The 20,243-nt window shown below is 47.0% G+C and overlaps 1 protein-coding gene across 3 annotated transcripts in view; it reads right to left on the minus strand.

Annotated features, from left to right (window-relative positions):
• PLEKHG3 (pleckstrin homology and RhoGEF domain containing G3) overlaps nucleotides 1-17,631 on the minus strand; it is a 44,739-nt gene extending 27,108 nt beyond the window's left edge. Inside the window, exon 1 of one of the 3 annotated variants that reach the window (XM_067733413.1) lies at nucleotides 17,520-17,631. The gene's annotated coding sequence lies outside the window, so the exon portion shown is untranslated. Of the gene's footprint in view, nucleotides 1-15,289; nucleotides 15,510-17,519 lie in introns of those variants that run through there. The other 2 variants (XM_067733454.1, XM_067733405.1) reach the window with 2 other exon arrangements.
• Nucleotides 17,632-20,243: the final 2,612 nt, after the last annotated feature.

Genomic DNA, 20,243 nt, shown 5'->3' on the forward strand with positions numbered 1-20,243 from the left:
TGGCCAGCCAGATTTTTCACAAGAGTTTGGCAAGACTTGGAGGCCTGGAGTTGGGATAGTCCTGGTCATGCCCCACTCACACCCCATGGCCTGGCCCAGCCCAGCACCTACCGCTTTTCTCCAAAGGGCTCCCGTCCGAGCACCAGGAGAGCCGCGTGGGGCCGGGGAGCTCCATTCTCCCCAAGCACCAGCAGTCAAGCAGTTAACAGGCTTGGGGCGAGCACAGAGCTGCCACCAACAGCCTTGGGAATTAAAGCGCCCGCCGCCTCCTGCAAAACCTCTTCAATAAACGTCCTATTCAGAATCAGTTGCGCGTGTGGGTCATACTTTCTGCATTTCTTTCATTCCTGACTCCTGGGGGGCCCCTAACAGAGGAAATGGAGCTTCCCACCCCAACTCAGCAGGTCCCTGGCTGGGTGAGGACCCAGGTCACAGGCGGGCAGGTGAGAGCCGCCAGCCGCTGAGGACATGCAAATATCTATAGCAATTAAAGTCAGGGGACATTAACTGCAGGAAGTCAAATACTGAAGACACTTGAACAAAGTCAGATCATTCAGCAGCACAACAATAACCCATTTATGCAGCTCCTCCCTCACCCCAGGACCTCAGAGCCTGAGAATATTAACCCTTACAACAGCCAGGGGCAGAGGGGAGGGGCGGCAGGCAAGGATTCGGTATTATTTCCCCGTTTTACAGATCAGGAAACTGAGGCACAAGTGGCTCCCAAGGTGCCGGCCTGGAATAATATCTACTAGCATTTTATTAGGGTGTAGCAGGCATTGTGCTAATAAACACATTCTCTAGGAACTCTCCTTACCATAACCATATGAGGCAGAGCCATTTACTCACTCACCGAAAAGCTGTGCAGCAAGGCAAGTGGGAAAGCCAGGGTTTGCTGGAATTCCAGTGCTTGTCACCATTCCCCAACCCCAAAACCAATGGGGCCAAGAGGTACAGCCAAAGACGAATGGAAAGGTGCCATCCTTAGCCCACATCACGGGCACGCCCGCAGGCACTTTCTGCCCTTTTACAAGTAACACTATGATGCTCAGACCAAGTTCCTACAGCATGGGGCAACCTCAGAAGGAGGCCAAAATGGAGTCACCTGGGAATTCGTAACTTGCAAATAGATCCCTCCAGAAACCACTTATGTGACGGCATGTGACCCAGGGGCCAGCACGCAGATTGCCTTCTCTACCGAAAGCTCATAGCAGGAGCGCTAATCTACACAGCAGACTCACTGAGTGGGCAAGCGTCCTAACCTCTTTTCTGTGTGTGATGTCTTCTTAACTCAATCACAGCCTCCTAAAGGTAAGGACCAGATCTTCCCAGGGTTTTGTGCATTTTCTTCCCCCAGGGCTTCTGGCACTCAAATCCCTACTACTGATTTTAGCAGCTGTGGAACTCATGCCAGAAGAAGGCTGAAGCACGCAGGATGGATAGTATTTTCTGGGCTCTTATAATGGGAGAAGAAGACATCTCCAGTGGAGGTCCAGAAAAAGGTTTGGGGATGAAGAGGCAAGCTGTTCACCTCTGCTGCCTGGTCAGACTCAGCCCAGCTGAAAGTTGCGGCATCGGGGCTCAGATGACTTCCATCTAAAAACAGGACTACTCAAGCTCACTCAAATTTATGGACAGTATAAACCACATGCCAGGTGCTGGGGACGTAGCAGTGAATAAGACAAATCCTTACTGGGGATTTCCCCAGCGGTCCAGTGGTTAAGACTCTGGTGCTTCCAATGCAGAGGGCACGGGTTCAATTCCTGGTTAGGGAACTAGGATCCCACATGCCACGTGGGGTGGCCAAAAAAAAAAAAAAGACAAATCCTTACGATCATGGAGCTTACATTCCAATATGGAGGAAGGTCACAAAAGATAGACAAATAGCTAATATATTTCTGAATAGAGATGCGTTAACAGTGATAAGATAAAACAGAAGAAAGGCAGTAGGACTGGGGGCTGGAGACATTTAGGGAGGCCTGGGAAGGCTCTGAAAAGGTGACTCTTCGGCAGAGACCTGTATGACAGGAAGCAGCCAGACATGCAAAGTTCCTCTGCCAGTCTTTTCCTCTACCCCACCTCAGCCACTCACCCACACATTTGATATGTCCTAGACCTCAACATCACAATAAGTGCAGACCTCCAAAATACCTTGCTTTTAAGCATCCCACTCTTTGCAACCCAATGAAGAGGAGATCAGTATAAAAATTACAAACCACACAATAAAACAAACCATGACAAGCGAGTCAGAAGATGGAACAAACTGGTACTCCAAAAGCTAGAAATAAAAGAAAAATCTGAAAAAGACTTTGAAAAAGTACTGAATGGAAATAAAATACAGTTGACCTTTGAACAACACGGGGCTTAGGGGCACCAACCCCTCACACAGTAGAAAATCCGCATATAACTTTACAGTCAGCCCTCTGTATCCACAGTTCTGCATCCGCGGATTCAACAAGCTGCAGATTGTGTAGTATTGTAGTACATATTTATTGAAAAAGATCCACATATAAGTGGACCCACGCAGTTCAAACCCAGATTTTTCACGGGTGAATTGTATACAATATTGACATTTCAAACCCAATAGGTACGTTCAACAGAAAATCAAATACAGCTAAAGAAAGAATTAGTGAAATGGAAAAAAAAACTGAAGAAATTATCCTGAAGTAGATGCAAAGAATAAGAAAATATAAACATTAAGAGACAGAGGTCCATAGAGTTCTATAGGAAGAAAAAGGAAAGAATAGGGGAGAGGCAATTTTCAAAGACAGAATGTATATGAATTTTCCAGAACTGAACATAAAACATTTGTCCTCATATTGAAAGCACAACTAAGTTAAATTTAAAAGAAGTTCACATTTAGACACATCATCCGTAGTATAAACGCAGAACATCAAAGACAAAAAAGAACATCTTAAAGGATTATAAGGAAATACCATGAACAACTCTATGCCAATGAATTAGATAAGTTAGATGAAATTCCTAGACAAATCCTTAGAATGACATAAGCCAATGACTGACTCAGGAAGAAACAGAAGATCTGAAGAGACCTGTTAATAAGAGACTGAATTAATAATTTTTAAACTTCCAATAAAGAAAAGCTCAGGACTAGATGGCTTCACTAGTGAATTTACCAAACATTTAAAGAATTAATAGCAATTCTTCACAAACTCCTCCAAAAAACAGTAGAGAAAGGGACACTTAACCCATTCTATGAGGGCTGTTATCAAGACCAAACAAGATATCACAAGAAAAAAAAACAGCTACAGTCCAACATCCCTTATAAGTGTGGCTGTAAAAATCCTCAACAAAATACTAACAAACTGAATCCAGCAACATAGAAAAAGGAGTATACACTATGACCATGTGAATTTATCCCAGAAATACAAGATTGGGTTAACATCCAAAAATCAATTAATATAATTTTAAATATTAATAGAATAAAATATAAAAACCACCTGATCACCTCAATAGACCCAGAAAAAACACTTGACAAAATCTGACACCCTTCCATGATAAAAACACCACACAAACTAGGAACAGAAGGGAACATCCCCAGTCTTACAAAGAACATCTACAAAAAACCCCACAGGCGTTTCATCTTAATGGAGAAAGAAGGAATGCTTTCCCCCTAAGATTAGGAATAAGACAAGAATGTCCCCTCATGATACTTCTATTCAACACTGTACTGGACTCTAGCCATGAAAATTAGGTAAGAAAAAGAAATAAAAGACATTCAGATTGAAAAAAAAGAAGTAAAACTATCTCTATTCACAGATGACATGATCTTATATATAGCAAATCCTAAGGAATCCACTAACAAAATGATTAGAACTAATGAAAGAGTCCAGTAAGATGGCAGGATACAAGATCAATACACAAAAAATCATTTCTACTCCTATATACTAGTAGTGCACAATCCAAAAAATGCAATTAAGGGGAATTCCCTGGCAGTCCAGTAGTTGGGACTCCACGCTTTCACTGCCAAGGGAGCAGGTTCAATCCCTGGTTGGGGAACTAGGATCCTGCAAACTGCATGGTACAGCCCACCCCACCCCCCAAATGCAACTAAGAAACAAAACAATCCCATTTATAACATCAGCAAAAGCATTAAAAACTTTGGAATACATTTAACAAAAGGAGTGTAAGACTTGTATACTGGAAACTATTGAAAGAAACTAAAGACCTGAATAAATGGAAGGACATCCCATGTTCATGGATCAGAACACTTAACATTCTTAAAGTTAGCAAAATTGATCTACAGACTCAATCCAATCTCTTTCAAAATTCTAGGTGGTATTTTTGTAGAAATTGACAAGCTAATCATAAATTTGTATGGAAAAGCAAGGGAGCCAGAAAAACAATCTTGAAAAAGAACAAAGTTGGAAGACTCACAGTTCCCAATTTCAAAACCGACTACAGGGCTTCCCTGGTGGCGCAGTGGTTGAGAGTCCGCCTGCCGATGCAGGGGACACGGGTTCGTGCCCCGGTCCGGGAAGATCCCACATGCTGCGGAGCGGCTGGGCCTGTGAGCCATGGCCGCTGAGCCTGCGCATCCGGAGCCTGTGCTCCGCAATGGGAGAGGCCACAACAGTGAGAGGTCCGCGTAACACACACACACACACACACAAAAACGACTACAAAGCTATAGTTACCAAGGCATAAAGATACATATATAGATTAATGCAACAGAATTGAGAGTACAGAAATAAAACCTCACATTTACAGTCAATTGATTTTCATTAAGGGTACCAAAACCATTCAACAGGAAAACAATCGTCTTTTCAACAAATGGTGCTAGGACAACTGTATATTCACATGCAAAAGAATGAATTTGGATATCTAGTTCATACCATACACAAAAATTAAGTCAAAATGAATCACAGACCTGAATAGAAGAGCTAAAACTATAAAACTCTTAGAAGAAAACATAGGGGTAAATTTTTGTGAACTTGGGTGAGCAATGGTTTCTCAGATACAATAGCAAAAGCACAAGCAACAAAACAAAACAAAACTAGATAATTGAACTTCATCCAAATTTAAAACTTGTGTTTCAAAGGGCACTATAAAGAAAGTGGACTAGATCATTTCACAATGTATACAAATATTGATTGAATCATTAAGTTGTACACCTGAAACCAATAATGACATATCAATTACACCTCAATTTTTTTTAATTTTTAAATTAAAATTTTTAAGAGAAAAAAGAAAGTGAAAAGACAAACCACAGAATGGGAGAAAATATTTGTAAATCTGATAATAGACTTGTATCCAGACTATATAAAGAACACTTACAACTCAATAATAAAAAAAAAAATTTTTTAATGGACAAAAATTTGAATAGATATTTCTCCAAAAAACATATACAAATGGCCAATAAGCACAAGAAAAGATGCTCAATATCATTAATCATTAGGGAAATGCAAATCAAGACCACAACTAAATCTACTTCCTACTCACTCTAGGATGGTTAAAATTAAAACCATGTTCAATAACAAGTAATGGTGAGGATGAGGAGAAATTAGAACCCTTGCACATTGCTGCTAAGAATGTACAATAGGGCTTCCCTGGTGGCGCAGTGGTTGAGAGTCCGCCTGCCGATACAGGAGACACGGGTTACAGGGGACACGGGTTCGTGCCCCGGTCGGGAAGATCCCACATGTCACAGAACGGTTGGGCCCATGTAAGCCATGGCCGCTGAGCCTGCACTCCGCAAAGGGAGAGGCCACAACAGTGAGAGGCTCGCATACAGCAAAAAAAAAAAAAAAAAAAAAGAATGTAAAATAGTGTTGCCTATTTGGAAAACAATTTAGCAATTCCTCAAAAAGTTAACTTGTAAATAATCATCTCCCCATAGGTCATATAGAAGCTAGGGGATCTATATGCTGCGTACAAAAAGTTGTACACAACTGTTCATAGCAGCATTATTTATAATACCAAAAAGTGGAAACGGCTAGAATGTCCATCAACTGATGAATGGATAAACAAAATGTAGTATACCCATACAATGGAATATTATTTGGCAATAAAAAAGAATGAAGAACTGATAACATGCCACGACACGGATGACTCTAAAACATTACATTAAATGGAAAAGGCTAGTCAATAGAACTATATATTGTATGAACTCATTACGTAAAATGTCCAGAATAGGCAAATCTAGAGAGATAAAAGTAGATTAGTGATTGCCTGGGGCTAGGGGATGGAGGAAATAGGAAATGATTACTAAAGATACAGGGCTTCTTTTAGGGGTAATAAAAATGGTTTAAGATTACATAGTGGAGAGAATTCCCTGGTGGTCCAGGGGTTGGGACTCCGAGCTCTCACCCAGGTTTGATCCCCAGTTGGGGAACGAGGATCCCACAAGCCAAGCAACAGGGCCCCCCCAGCCAAAAAAAAAAAAAAAGATGCGGGGATAGCGGTGGGGGGGGGGGGTTTGCACAACTCTGAATATATACTAAAAACCACTCTACATGGGTGAATTTAAGATGTGTGAAATATATCTCAATAAAGTTATCAATCACATCTTAACAGTAACAAGTCAGCAGGAAAAGCACAGACTGTTCAATAACTAGTACTGGAAAAATTGGCTATTGCTCTGGAAAAAATAAAATCAGTTCCATCTTACAGGGTTAAGTGGTTCTCAACCTTGGCTGAACATAAAAGTCACCTGGGGCATTTCATAGCCACGCCTAGGCTCCACCCTGAGATATTTTAATTTTATTGGTCTGATCTGAAATGAGGCTCAGACAATCCGTACTTTCTTAAAAAGCTCCTCATGAGGCTTTCCTATGTAGCCAGAGTTGAGAACCATTGTCACATAAAAGAAATACATTCCAGGTGAATTTAAAATGTAAGTGTGGAAGCAATTTAAAAAGAAAATAGACTAAATATGTTTCTGTAAAATCAGAGTAGGAAAAGATTTCTTGAATAAGACGCAGAAAGTATGAACAAAAGACTGGCACATCTGGCAACATTAAAATTAAAACTTCCCTATGAAAAACGACATTAATAAAGTTAAGACAATCCAGAGCTATATGTAATGAATATAACCTACAAAAGATTATTTATTATCATTTATTTAGCATACATAAATATATATATATATATATATATATACTTTTTAACTCCTAAAAATCAACAAGAAAAGAAAATGGCAATTAAAACTCTGAAAAAGTACCAGGAATCTCTAACTTGTCACAGGGTGGGGAGCTGGGAGCAAGGGAACAGATGTTGGAGACTTTTCACTGTATTACCTTTCAAGGTTTGAATCATATGGATACATTACCTGGTTAAAATTTATTTTTTTAACGTAAAGGGCAAAGCCTCACAGAATAATAAACATGGCTAGCCAATAAACATGAAAAGTGCTCATCCCTATCTTTAATCAAAAGCGCTTATTTAAAAAAACAATTTATAAATTAATTTTAAAATACCGTTTTACATCTACCAGATTGCAAGACACAATCCCAATATTAGTGAAATAGGGGCTCTCATGTTTCTGGTAACAACATAAATTGGTTACAAATCACTCAGGGACATTATTTGACCGTTATCTTGAAAAGCAAAATTTATAACCCAGTAATCCCACCACTGATACATATGGTAGAGAAGACTGGCACATGGATGATAAATACAGTTATTACTCAGAGAGGTGAGAAAATGGAATCAACCTAAATGTCTGTCTATAAGGGAACTGTAATATGCAATAGAGACCATATAACAGTTCACCGAATAAACTAGATTTAAATATTTCAACATGGGTAAATCTAGACAACAATGTTCATTCAACATGATGCTATACAAGTGAAAATTAAAACAACATGAAACTATAAATTACTTAGAGACAACAGTAAAAAGTATAAAAACATTCATAGAAATGATAAACACCATATTCAAGAGAATGTTACTTCTGGGGTGGGAGGGAGGGAAGAGAAAGCTATTAGGAAGAAAAAGAAAGCTTCAGTTGCATCTGTAACATTCTATCTCTATAATAAATGAGAGAAGTAAATAGGATAAAATTACCATTTGCCAGATCTGGATGGTGGGAACATGGGGGTAGGGGTTCCTACACAGGGGCGGGCCCCGCCACCCTGGAGACAGACTGGAACAACCAGCACCTAGACTGCACAGCACAGCATCTTTCAGCAGCGTCCAGAACCAAAACAAAGGAACAAAATCTCCTGACGGAAAGAGGCCTGGGATTTTTGAAATTGCAGCTCCTCCCTATCATTTTCTGGCCTCAGCAAGTGTTGTGTGGCACCCAGGTAGGTGCTTAAAATGTAAATGTATTAAAGGCGTTCTTGTTTCCACTGAGGCAAGCGTCCTTTAGGATAACTGGCAGTCTGCTATGGGTGGAGCTGAATTAAGTTTGGGCCCATCCTGGCTCCACAGTAACACAGTAAAACCTTGACTAGCCGGAAGCCCTGCAGAGAGAGCTGTCCAAGAGCCATGTTTTCAAGAGTGTGCCCGGTTTCCAAACAGTCTGGGGTAGAGTTCAGTGCACGTGCTCCAGAGTCATTTAGAAGTTCAGACCTCATCCCTGCCAAGTCTTAGCTGAGAGACCTCAGAAAAGTTACCTACCTTGTGTGTGTGGGTGGACTCAGTTTCCTTATCTGTAGTTGAGGGTACCACCACTTATTTTTTGCCCCGTTGAGAGGACTAGTGATATTACCTAAGAGTCAACACTTTTAAAAATTTTAGTCTATCTGACTGGGACATCTTTTAAAAACATGTTACACGCTTCCTTCCCTGCCTTCCTAAACAGTCAAGGGAACATCATTTAACCTTTTCTTGATGACTCAGGGTCACAATTACCAGCAAAGCATCAATTATCAAAATAATGATCCCCCCAAGGGCCAAGGCGTGCCAAGCCATTCCCCCTAAATAAATGACCCCCGGCTCTTACGCTCGTGCTTGCTTTGCCTAGTGTCTTGATCTCTGTCCACTCTCAGTGTCAACTCTCAGTTGCACTGTGGTCATTTTTCCTCTCTATGCTGGTCTCTTTACACTCTCCTTTGCTGCTTCCTTTCAGTTGTGGGCTTGGAAATAGGATGACACAACTCCTATATAAGAGTTAAACAGGGCTTCCCTGGTGGCACAGTGGTTAAGAATCCACCCGTCAAGGCAGGGGACACAGGTTCGGGCCCTGGTCCGGGAAGATCCCACATGCCGCGGAGCAACTAAGCCCGTGCGCCACAACTACTGAGCCCATGCGCCACAGGTACTGAAGCCCATGCGACTAGCGCCCATGCTCCGCAACGAGAAGCCACCGCAATGAGAAGCCCGCGCACCACAATGAAGAGTAGCCCCCACTCACCGCAACTAGAGAAAGCCCGCGCTCAGCAACAAAGATCCAAGGCAGTCAAAAATAAATAAATAAAATAAATTTATTTTTTTAAAAAAAAGAGTTAAACAGGGTCTTAGGGAGCTGGTGTGAAAAAAATGCAGGAACTTGAGTCCTGGCTCATCTGGAGACCTTCTTGGCTCCATGCAGATAAGCAAGGCTACTGGGTGGCCATGTCCTGAATAGGGTAGGAGACGTGTTATGGGATATTATAGGACATATTATGGGATGAACTATATTCTAGACTATAAGCACACCCTACCATCCACTTTGGACACAACATTCATGGTGGCAAACTCTCAGCAGGCCCAGGAGGACTGGTCCCAGTGACCCCAGGCACCCTTTCACTTGCCCAGGCTGGAGGAATACAGAGCTGCCTGCCCCTGTGCCAGAGCAGCTGACCACAGGTTCAACTTCTTAGAATGTTATACTCTATCCTAGATACTTCCAGACAGGATTAGAACATTTGTGAAGAGCATGAAAATTTCTCTAATTCCTAAAGGTTCATCACACAGTAGGGTTTTACTTATTCAACAAATATTTATTGAATCCTATTATGCATCAAGCACTGGGGATGTAGCGACGCAAAGGATAGAGACCACAAGGATACTGGTTCTCTTTTCCTTTCAATAAACACTTGACATCTATCGGTCGAGAACCTCTGATTTATGTGCACAGACACACACACACACACACACACACACACACACACACACACACACAGTCTTGTGGCCTGGAGAGTAAAGGATATGACTTTTTAAGAGCTTCCAGTACCTGTAGAACCCATCTTCCCTCCCGAGATCCCATTACCATAGTGAAATAGACTTCACTCCTGTAGCATCTCTCCCTCCAGTCTCAGCCAAACTCCAGCAACAATCAGAGCAACCCCTAGTACCCTCCAACTCTATCTCCCAAAAGGCTACATGCACAGTTACCATTGTGCCCATCTGTACCTCATTCAGGTCCTGTGGTTGGCCCAGAGTCTGCTCAGCACGAAACAGAATTTGAGAGTGCTTAAAAATCCACTCCTTGAGCTTAAGCCAGGAGGGCTCCCTCCCCAAAGGCCAGCAAGAGAACTATAAAAAGCCCCATTCTCCCTTGTGGCATTCCCAGATGGCAACAGCCCACCAAGGGCTAGGCTTGACCCCCACCACTGACTTCTTCCTCTAACTCCATGGAACAAAAACTGGAGCAGATGAGATCACCGAGCCCAGACTGCCCTCAGGGTGGGACCCCAGCACAAGCTCATCATGCCCTGTTGATTACACTTTACACTGTTCTCCATGCAATGTGGGAACAAAGATGCCTCAGAGTCCCTGCCTTCAGAGAGCAGCTAATCAACATAAGAACAGAGCAGAGATCCTGTTGACAAAGCCAGCCTTTATCCCAGACAGCCAGCACCCAGACGGATGCCGGCATCTCTGGATGTACCTCCTCCTTCTGACCACAGGTTCGTTGACCCTACCCAGTTTTCATTCCCCTCTGACTTGAGGTCACCCAACATCATAAAAATGCCTGAGGCTGTTTGGACCTTCCCAACCACTTCCTCTGAAGCCATATTATATCTAGCTTTACCTGGTTTCCAGGCACCGGAAAGCTCCTTCACCACAGGGCCCGCTCGGCTGTCCAGCTCCTGCTGGATGGTGACAGGGCTCTTAGAGGGAGTGGTCTGGCTGATGACCACGCCCCCAGGACCTGCCCTCCACCACCCACCCCTGCTTCCTGAGCCAGGGCCAGGCCCCCAGGAAACCGCTCACCGCAGCTTTTGACCGCAGGCTTTGAGATCAGGTCCCTCCCTTTAAGGGACCGGTTCCAGCAGAGAGGGGAAGAGACGCCTCAGAATGCCTGGGTGGAAGCAGTGCAGAGCTGAGCAGAGTCCAGCCGGACTCTGAGCACTCATAGTGCCTGTCCATTCTGTTACTCTGGTCCATGGTGGACACAAAATTCTGGTCCATGGTGGACACTTCTTGAAACTTTTTCTGGGGCTGCCTCTAGGCCTTCATCAGAATCCTCTTGCACCTCTGCAGGCTCTCCTAAAACAGCTCCACCCATCTGCCCAGCTTTCCCCCGCCCCTCCCTCGTTTTCACCATCCCTTTCTCTCCCTCTCTGAGCGTAATTTATCTACAGGACGTTGGGGGAGGGGCAGATAGTCTTCCCAGCTGTGAGACAGAGAAGCCAGGAACGAAGGTGTGATTCATCTGGGCTGCTTGGAAGCAAGGGGAATTCCAGAGCAAGGGAGAAGAATCAGGGCTGCCCCCAGTTCACCCTGTCAGCAGGGGAAGCAGCACACACACCTGGGAGGCCCACATCCTCAACCCCCCGAGAATCTAGGATATGGCTGAAAAGCCCCACCAACTAGAAAGTCTGCACTAACTAGGGTTTCGATTTTCACCTGCCTCTAATTCCCCACTTGCCTAATTCTTCAAACAGAAAGCTTTTCATTTAGGAATGGCATGAAATATCTTGGGCTACCCCTGCAGAATTTGGTTGGAGAAATAACAAAATAAAAGATTATCACTTACTGATGACCTCTATAGGCTCTGCTAAGCCTTTAACACACGTTAGCTCATTGTTCAGTCTCACAAAGCCGTATGTGGTAGGTATGATGACTAACTCCATTTTACTGGTGAGAAACACAGGCTCAAAGGAGTTTAGCACCGCAGGGCTAGTAAGCTGTCAAGCCCTGCAGTGAGTTGCTTGAACTGGGTTACAAGAAAAGGAAACCAGAGGGCCTTCCCTGGTGGCGCAGTGGTTGAGAGTCCACCTGCCGATGCAGGGGACATGGGTTCGTGCCCCGGTCAGGTAAGATCCCACATGCCGCGGAGCGGCTAGGCCGGTGAGCCATGGCCAGTGAGCCTGTGCGTCCGGAGCCTGTGCTCCGCAACGGGAGAGGCCACAACAGTGAGAGGCCCGCGTACCGCAAAAAAAAAAAGAAAAGAAAAAAGAAAAGAAAAGGAAGGGAAACCAGAGATGAAGAGAAACTCCTCCTTCAGGTATTATCAAATAGCCCTTCCTCGGGATGCGCCCCAGGCCACCCCATCTAAAATGCCATCTCACCCCCTCCATGACAATTCACATCCACCCTCCCTATCATGTTGCTCTGCTTATCATTAACTTGCTTTCCACTATCTGTCTTGCTTATTGACAGCTTCCCCCCACCAGAAGCCAGCTCCATGAAGTCAATGACTGTCGTATATTTTGTTCATTGCTGTGTCCTCTGCGTCCAGCATTCATATATAGTAGATGCCAAAAAAACTGCTGAATGAATGAATGAATCCTTTAAAATAGAACTAAGAAGTGTGAGTGTAGGAAGAGAAAGAGCATGACCCATCCATTCAGGGGAGGAAAGATGAGAAAAGATGGTGAGAGAATCTGGCCAGGGGCAAGTTGGGGGCTCCAGCTGGGGCCTACAAGAGGAAATGAAGGTCTGCCAGGTCCCCTGTGGACTCCAGTAAAGCCTTCCTGCTGGCAGGAGTGATTTCCAGCTGCCAGGGCCCCAACCTGAGGGCTTCTGCTGGGGAGGGCGGGCTTGCAACCCTGAAACAAAGGCCTATGGACATGCAGCTGGCCAGAGAGGCAGGACTGAGCAGCGGCCTGGGCCAGAGTGGCAGCCTGGGATGGGGAGAGGGGGGCAAATGAGGAGGTGAAGACAGCCTTCAGTGCAGCTGCAAAGGCAGCACTCTCCCAATGCCCAGAGTCCCCTCAACCCTCAACACAACAGGGAATAGCTAGTTGATCTCCTGATTAACCCTCCAAAGTCAGTGCTCAGCCTGGGCTTGTAGCAACCCCCAGACTTGGAACCAGAGCCTTCACAAGGTTCTGAGAGGAGAGTGGAGGTGAAGGGGCAAGCCATACATCTGGAACACAGCTCCTTTTCCCCTCCTGCCCTGGCCATCCCTCAGGCCATGGCCTTTGGCCACCTCCAGGGTAAACACAGTGACCCTGGGAGAGCTGTGGATTTGGTAAGGCAAATGTTTACCCTGGAGCTATTACAGGCCAGGGGTGTAAACATCCACCATTGGCTCCTGGTATCTACCGTCTCCTTGTGGCACACATGGGACGTATCCAGTAAATTGTAAAGCTCTTGAGGGCCCCTCCTAGCCACCGTGAGCCCTTCATTTTGTATAGGAGTTTATGCAGCACTTTCCACGTATGTGGCTTCCTTTGATCCTTACCACAGCCTCTGTGAAGAAAAGCAGGCAAGTCCCCAACTCTACTCATGTGGAAACTGAGTCAGAAAAAAGTATGTGACTTGCTCAGGTCACGTTGGGAAAAGCATGGATTAGACCACGAGGAAATCTGAGTTCTGGTCCCTGTTTGGCCAACAGGAGCCAGGCTCCAGTCACGTCACATCTCTGGGCTCTGCTGCCTGCATGTGTAAATGGCCTAGGCACATGGGAGGTGCCTTCCAGCCCAGATGACTCTAGAAATCTGATGCCATATACAGTAGAGCCAGGACTAAAGCGGAGGCAAAATCCTGTGCTGGGCTCCCATGCCAGTGCTCTTCCCACTCTCCCCAGTGTGCCACTTCTAATAAAACGCAGTAGAAAAGCCCAAGGCAGCTCTTAAGCAAACCACTTCCTCTGCTTCTAGGACTTGGTTTACCCCACGCAGACTCCCTGTCCCATCCCCAGAGCAAGACATCCAGGGATCTAAGGGGTTGCCCAGCCTTCTGGGAAGGGAGTGCAGGCAGCAGAGACAAAGGAGTATTAACAGCAGGAGATGAGATGAGGCATCCCAGGCCCACAGGGAAGAGGGTGAACAACAGAGGGAAGGGGTACACCTTTTTTGGGTTCTTACTCCCTAGGTTTTCTGCTGGAAATGGTTAGGGTGAAGTCATTCCCAGCTACGTCACTCAGGATTCCACTCCCAGTCCAGCAAAGGCGAGGCTAGAAAGGCACTTGCCTTAAGGGAGGCCGGCAATGTGCTCAGTGGGGAGCCCTCGGGGCTGTCATTACTCTCCCTCATTATTTCTTTGAGCAAGGTTGGTGTGACTGAGCTGCGTGCAGAGGCAGGGCTGAGGAGACTCTGGGAACCCCCTGTCCAGGGTTCCCTGTAGGACGATGCAATCCGGATCGCCTCCTGGGGGCCCCAGAACAGGAGACAGGCAAGTGACTTCCGAGGGTGAAACTCTTACAGTGGCCGCTATAACACCGCCCCACCCCAGGCCACACCCCTCCAGCCTCCCACCATTACATTTCCCACTCCGTTCTTTCTTTTGTTTTAAAAAGCAGCTCCAAAGAGTAAAAGTAGCTACCTAAAAACGTCTTGAAATTTTCGAGTTTGCACGCCTCCTCCTAGCGTTCCAAACCAAAGGGCTGCGAATAAGGAGAAAATCAACCAAACCGGTTTCGGGAGTGGGTGAGGTCGAGGGAGGCAGTGGCAGGCAGTGGCTTCTGTGCTTTCGGCTCCCCGACACCCCACTGCTGGCACCCACTCTAATCCCTCCAGGACGCGTGAGATTCCCAGAGCGAGTACTGTGTGACACCAACCCGGAACAGGCTGCTGGCGCCTTTGGGCTCCCGGGACCAGAGGCTCGGGTCCTTCCCCAGAAGAGTCCACCCCTCCCGGGCCCACAGTCCGAGGCAAGGACCAGCCCTCGGGCAAAAGAGCGCGCAGTGGGCGCGGGTGGGCGCCGCCTCGAGGGCTTCCCGGGTTTCAAACTGCGCCTCTTGGGAGTCACGGGGCGCATTCGCTCCTTTCGTTTCCGGGGTGGGGGCTAAAGGACAGAAAAATGTCTCCTTGCACGAGCCTCCCGCGCTCCAGCCCTCGGCCTGGAGGGTCGCCCTGGGAGGAGCCCACGCGGCCCCGGGCCCCTCTCTGCCGCGCCGAGTCCTCACCCCGCAGGGGGCTGGGGCGGGTGCCCGGGAGGGCGAGAGCTTCAAAACCACTCCGGGCACTGCCGCTCGGCCCGCTGCGCCCGCAGAGGACGCGGGGAGAACCGACGAACACTCACCGAGCAGCGGCCGCCCGGCTGGATCCAGAACGCACGGCGCGCGAAGTCACCCAGGTGCCGCCGCAACGCGGGCGCCAGTTTGAATGTCGCTCCGGGAAGGGGCCGAGGCTGCCGGCCGCTCCCGCCCACGGCCAGCCCCTTGGCGGCCGGGGCGCGGCCAGCTGCTAGCGCGGCCCCCGGGGACCCCAGCCCGCGCGCGCCTTCCAGCGCCCGGCAGGAAGTCGGGGCCGAGCAGAGCGGCAGCAGCCGCGGGAGGGGACAGGGAGGGCGGACCAGGAATTTTTCCAGTGGGTGGAGACTCGGGCCAGCGACTGGAATCCCGCGATTGGCGGCTCGGCGGGGGACGGGGGCAACCTCGCGGCGCTGCGAGCTGGAACCCGGGGTAAAGGCTGCGGCGGCGGGAGGGGGGCTTGCGCGCCGCTAATGATTAACGCCCGCGGGTGGGGCGAGCGCGCGGCCCCGGCGGTGTCCTCCCGGCCGAACGCTAGCCGCCCCCGAGCAACCTAGATGCGCTAAGACACAAAGACGCACGGGGTGGGGGTGGGGGGGAACACACAGTGGTGTCACAGACCTGATATCACTGCCTCCCAAGAGGTCACCGGACGGCCAAAACAGCCCCCTTTGTACGGACAGGAAAGGGGGCTTCCAAGTGAGTCCTTAGTTGGGATCGGACTTGGGAGTCCTGATCCTACCAGAGCAGGTCACCTCGGCTTTTCTGAGCCAGAAACTCACGTCTTGAATTCCTCACCGAAATTCGGTTCCCGTGACCCTTTACAGATATAAATCCAAACCTCCGAGAAGCTGACAAGAAAGAGATGAAGAAGCCGATAACTTGGAGGGAGTCCACCACGAGACTGTTAGGTGGGAGAAGCAAGAGGCAGAAACTCGTGTAAATAAAGGACCCATTTTGGTAAAACGAAGAGAACCTGTCTCCTGTTTTTATGTCTGTCTGTAATCACGTGGGCATCGAAAGGTGCACACCTGGAAAGTGAGGGGCTGAGGACGCGACAGGGACACTCAATAAGGATCGGCTGCGTTTTGAGCAAGAGCATAAACTTTAAAACCCGAAGTAATTCATCAATAAATGTACTGAAAAAAAGATGCTATCCCAGCACAGGACAGGGGAAGAGAAGCCCAGGATGGGAGGAGGGATGGGACACTGACATCAGAACCGCTGGGTATACTTGACATCCAGTAGAGGTAAGTGTGTCTAGTAAACGCCTAATATTCACGTTAAAAAACAAAATAAGCAAAAAAAAAAAAAAAAAAAAAAGCCAAAAAGGAAAAGAAAAGAAGTTACTCCAGGCAAATGCAAGCCCTAGGTGATTTACAGGGAGGGGAGGGGCGTGCGCGGAAGGAAATGGCTTTCAGGTGACTTTGAAACTGGATCCTGGCGGAGGGTGGGGTGAAGACAGCGGGGCTCCCCCGGCTACCCGCGGCGGGGGAAAGTGGTAGGCGCTGGGCCGGATCGGCCCGGGAAGCTAGACGAACATTCCTCAGAGAGGGAGGGTCGCACATTCCTCAGGGAGGGAGAGCCTCCTCCAACCTAGCAGAGCACTGCCCTCGCCGACTGCGAAGGTGAAAGAGATTGCGAAGGCGGGTGCGGGGTGGAGGGGGTCGGAGGTAAACAGCAGCCACGGGCTCTGCCAGATACAGCCCGCCAGGCTCCGGACTGGGGGGGTGCGGAAAGTGAGAAGCCCCAGTCTCCTCCTGCCTTCCAGAGACAGTTCAGCCTCAGGCTTCTGCCGTTCTTTAATCCTGCTTTCTTCTCTGATCACCCGAATCCTATCAATCCCTTCCTGCCCATCTCAAATTCCAGCTTCCAAAGAAGGCCTCTGATTTAACTAAGCCCTCGGTGAGCAGCACCCCTCAGCCAGGGCAGGTAATCGCGTTACTGACAGTGATAATAACTAATTTAGTGAATGCTTACCATTTGTAGGGCTCCTGCTATGCTATTTACAAACATTGTCTCCCTCCATCCTCACCTCCGCCTTGTGAGCTAGTGTTAACGGAAATCAGCTTCATCTGCTTGCCGCTGGAAAGCCAACACTCCAGAGACAAGTGTTAGTTGGAAAAGAAATGTTGCTTTATTCAAGAGGCTGGCAACCTGGGGAGATGGCACGCTCCTGCCCAAAAACCAACGCTAGAGATTCTGCTCGCCCAGGAAAGTTTTTAAAGGGAGAATCATCAGGGGAGGGGGTCAGATTCTTTCTTACCTTCCACTGTGTGCAGACTTTCTTCTGATTGGTTGGTGATGAAGTAACAGGGCAGTGTTCCAGGAATCTTGTGCTCAGCCTGAAGTTACCATCCTCCACCTGGATGGGGGCCTTAGTTCCTGCAGAAGAACTCAGAAATATTGTTATGTGTGTTCCTTGAGTTGGAAACCGGACCCTGCCCCATGGCTGCACTATTGTTTCTTGAGTGCTCCTCCTGTGTTTCTGCACTCCCTTCCCTGATCAGCAGCTCTTTCAATCTGCCCTTTGGAACTCAAGGAAGATCCAGGACGCTGCATGAAGCCTATTTCCTGCAAACAAGAAATGGAGAACACAGAAAGGATTTGTACCCAGGAGGGCCCCACAGGGTCTTGCTCCGTTTCACTAGTAAGTATCCTTATCCCCATTTTACAGATGGGATAACTGAGGATAAGAAGAATCTAGCCACTTGGCCAAGATCACATAACCAGAAAAAGCCGAGCCTGACAAGATCCCAGATAGGCCCAACATTTGAGGGCTTACTATGTGCTGGCCGTTATTCCAAGTCCTTTATATGAACAATTGCAGTCACAGAAGAAGAAAACGAGGCAAAGTCACACAGCTAGTGTATGGTAGATCTCAGATTCATAATAGGGGAATGCTTCTCTTCACCATTATCTATTCTGCTTTCTTTTTGACACTTGTTATTCAGTTCACGGCTTGATTATAATATCTTGCTCTGTTTCTACTTGTTTTAATGTATATCTTATTTCTTAAAAAGAGTGTAATCTTTCCTTGTGGCAGAAGTCATATAGGATGTACTCAGCAGAGCAATACTGAACTCAAATGAAATAACCCAAACAGTTTGTGAGAAATTACACAATCTCACTCCTAAGAATAAAACTCTGTCTGGGCCCAGGAGCTCTAGACCGAAGCCACTCCACAGTGCAGAGCCTCTCCTTCCGCCCTTTGCTTTAGCGGCCTCACCCTCTCTTCTATTAAGTCATTTATTATTATAATAACACCTTGTGCCTCAGTGATGTCTTTAATCCAAGATCTCAAAAGTATTCTAACTCATCTTCAAAGTACCCCCACTGAGTTGGGGAGATGGACATATTTTCCCCTATTTTATGGGTGAGAAAACCAAGACAACACAGAGCTGAAATGACTCACTATGGAAATCAATGGCAGGGTTTCTTCTCCCGGCCCTTCCCCTCCTCCTTCCGAACTCTTGGCTGCCAACATTTGCATGAAAATTTCAAATCCCAGAGACAAAGGCCATTGAGTTTTCACAATAAAGGACATTTCCAAACTGTCATCTCAGCTGCTCTATTGTGGTAGACCTCAGGAGAGGGAGGGGAATGTAAACACGGTGAAGGTCCCCTGGGGCTCTGTGCTTCCAGCCCAGAGAAGGAGCAAGAGCTAGCTGGCTGGGTGGGGAATGAAATCCCAAACTTGGAGGAAATCCCTGTCAAAGGCAACCTCAAAGTCAACCTGTAAACCACCGCCAAACTTAGAGGTCTCAAAGCTTCCAGAGTTTCAAGGTGCATTTTATTTTCTTTTATTTTTTTATTTATTTATTTTTTTGCGGTACGCGGGCCTCTCACTATTGTGGCCTCTCCCGCTGCGGAGCACAGGCTCCGGACGCGCAGGCTCAGCGGCCATGGTTCACAGGCCCAGCCGCTCCGCGACATGTGGGATCTTCCCGGACCGGGGCATGAACCCGTGTCCCCTGCATCGGCAGGCGGACTCTCAACCACTGCGCCACCAGGGAAACCCCACGGTGCATTTTAGCAACACTTCCCAAAGTGTGAGTCACAAGCCACAACAACAACAAAACAGATAAATTGGACATCAGCAAAACATAAAATTGTTATGCCTCAAAGGACATCAAGAAAGTGAAAAACTGCAAAGGATGGGAGAAAGATTTTGCAATCATATATCTGATAAAAGACTGCATCTAGAATATGTAAAGAATTCCTACAACTCAATAATAAAAAGGCAAATAGCCCCAATTGTAAAATGGGCAGAGGACCTAAACAGACGTTTCTCCAAAGAAGATATACAAATGGCCAATAAGCACGTGAAAGATAATGTCATTAGCCATCATGGAAATGCAAATCAGAAAAACAGTGAAATATCACTTCATACATTTTAGGATAGCTAAAATCAAAAGCACATAATAATAAGTGTTAAGGAAGATGTGGAGAAATTAGAATTCTTATACACTGTTTGTGAATGTAAAATGGCGCAGCCACTTTGGAAAACAGTCTGGCAGTTCCTCAAAAGCTTAAACTTGGAGTTACCATATGACCCAACAATTCTACTCCTTAGGTATATACCCAAGAGGAATGAAGACATCTGTCCACACAAAACCTTGTGCACAAATGTTCATAGCAGCATTATTCATAATATCCAAAAGGTAGAAACAACCCAAATGTCCATCAACTGATGAATGGATAAACGAAATGTATATCCATACAATGGAATATTATTCAGTCATAAAAATGAATGGGGGCTTCCCTGGTGGCGCAGTGGTTGAGAGTCTGCCTGCCAGTGCAGGGGACACGGGTTCAAGCCCTGGTCTGGGAGGATCCCACATGCCGCGGAGCAGCTGGGCCCGTGAGCCACAACTACTGAGCCTGCACGTCTGGAGCCTGTGCTCCTCAACAAGAGAGGCCGCGACAGTGAGAGGCCCGCGTACCACGATGAAGAGTGGCCCCCGCTTGCCGCAACTAGAGAAAGCCC

Source organism: Pseudorca crassidens, chromosome 1 (assembly GCF_039906515.1).
Source record: "Pseudorca crassidens isolate mPseCra1 chromosome 1, mPseCra1.hap1, whole genome shotgun sequence".
NCBI classification, from domain to species: domain Eukaryota; kingdom Metazoa; phylum Chordata; class Mammalia; order Artiodactyla; family Delphinidae; genus Pseudorca; species Pseudorca crassidens.